Source organism: Budorcas taxicolor, chromosome 9, assembly GCF_023091745.1.
Source record: "Budorcas taxicolor isolate Tak-1 chromosome 9, Takin1.1, whole genome shotgun sequence".
In the NCBI taxonomy this organism is placed as follows: domain Eukaryota; kingdom Metazoa; phylum Chordata; class Mammalia; order Artiodactyla; family Bovidae; genus Budorcas; species Budorcas taxicolor.
Window position 1 is genome coordinate 55348843 of NC_068918.1, and position 2071 is coordinate 55350913.

A 2071-nucleotide genomic window follows, 5' to 3' on the forward strand; every position below is an offset into this window, starting at 1 on the left:
AAACTAAAGCTACTCTATTTTCCAAATGTGTTCCAACAGAAATTCTTCATAACTTCTAGCATGGTATCTTAATAAAGAATAAAGTTCTTCTCTTTAAAAAATCTGCTCTAAGTAGATTTTTCCCCTGTTTTTTTAAATTAAGGATCCCAGCATTGGTTTTCTGAAATATTCTCTTGAATTTGTGCATTTAAATTTTATTGCAGTGGTATAGATGAATGCCATTGTTGGTATCCTTAACTTTTATTTCTGCTCACCAAGGTTAATCATGATTGTCTATATCTTTTTTATAGTAATCACTTTTGAATTGTGTTCAGATATGCAGTTTCAGGTGTAATCATCAGAGCTGGTTAGTCAGGCATTCCAGATAGTGGTTCTTTTCAGAACCTTTTTTAAAGGGTTGGTTAACTACCTCAGTAGCAGAGGATTGAACTATACCCTGTCTGTACTGTACATAGAAAATCTTTGTAGATAAAAGCAAGGCTTGTTAAATGATATGAGGGTAAGATTTTAAATATACCAAATGTAACATTCTTAGTTGCCTTTAGTTTCAGAGGCTTGTAAGACTTCCTCATGAACATCATAACAGGCCTTGCTTTTGTCGTATTTTGTGGCTGAAAAAGCAGCCTTGCTTCTTCAGATATTGTAGTTATTTGGATGTATAATAGTTTAGCAAGATGTTACTTTTGTAAGACATCAGATGTTCAAAAAAAGTGCATCCGAACTTGTACTAAATACTGCAGTGTCCCTTTATAAAAAGTCAGACTAAAACTGACAGTTGTACAGCAAAGCCTGACATTTGGATATTTTGAAGTTTTTTCATAAATCATAGAAATTAGTATATGGCTGTAGTTTAGCTTTTTAGGTAAAAGGTATGTTTCATTAGTGCATTTCTTACTGCTGATCACTGCAAAAATGTGAATCAGCTTTCCATTTCTTATGCAGGTCATGATAACTTGTAGAATAGAGTACAATCATTTGTGCTATGTTTTTAATTTTCTAAAGCACCTTGATGACAGTGAGTGTTCAGTGGTGAAGCATCCTCTATTGAATCACCCTCAAAATTTTTTGCCAAGTCCTAAATCGATAGCTTAAAGTCAAAAGTGAAATTATAGTTTAATTAGGACTTGGTATAAAGAAATCCCTTTTCCCCTTCCCCAAAGGGATACTGCAGTTATATCACATACCCAATAGGCACCATGACGAAGATCAGAGCTTATACTTAATTAAGGTTTTATACACACCAGTTTCCCCAGTAAATGCAAATTTAACAAGAAAATTAGACATGTCATATGTTCAAAATGCTCATGGCAAACAATCATTTTGCATTCCTGCAAATAAAATTGTTTTATACTGTAAGCTGGAGGCGAGTGTAACTTATTTTTGTAATAAAGTTTTTATTTTTTTTATGTGTCATTAATATAAATGTGTGTTAGTGTAGAAATATTCTGGTTTAAAAACTTAGAAATGCACACATTTCAGTATGTTTATTTGTACTTACATAATTTTAGATAGTGGTTGCCAATAGCCTGTATGTTTCACATTAATTGGTTTTTTATGTTATCTTAATAAATCATTTTAGTATGTTGTATGTCAGTTACTGGGATAGCTGGGACATAGAGTGTAATTTAAAATTTGTCAATAAGTATTCATTGGAATATATGTAAATGTGCCTTGCCGGTTATTGAAACATTACCTACAAAATGAGTATGGGGTGACAAAAATTAGTTCCTGGTGCTTAATGAAACTTTTTGCCACTGATTTTATATATTACCCCGTGCTTTTTTAAAGTACATCTCTCAAATCTTAGTGTAAGTTTGAGGGCTACACAAAACATTTACATTTCATTCTAACATAAAATGAGTAATAGGTTGTGGAAAGTGGGTAAACTAAATGTAGCCTTCAGTAAAATTGAATCTCAGTGTAATCCTTGGTGCTGGCACTTCCCAGGTCCAAGGAGTTAAATGATCCCATCAAAGAGGTCATTGCCATGCCTATTGGCACTTTACTGTCATACCCTTTTTAAGGGACACTGTCAAGGTGTTTAAGTTAATTCTCAGAATTATTTGTTGGG

The 2071-nt window shown here is 32.8% G+C and overlaps 1 protein-coding gene across 2 annotated transcripts in view; it reads left to right on the forward strand.

The window, feature by feature from the left end:
* The window catches only part of SYNCRIP (synaptotagmin binding cytoplasmic RNA interacting protein), a 26343-nt gene extending 24980 nt beyond the window's left edge, over window positions 1-1363 (forward strand). For both annotated transcript variants that reach the window (XM_052645468.1, XM_052645469.1), the window contains exon 12: window positions 1-1363. This exon is cut by the window's left edge. The gene's annotated coding sequence lies outside the window, so the exon portion shown is untranslated.
* Window positions 1364-2071: the final 708 nt, after the last annotated feature.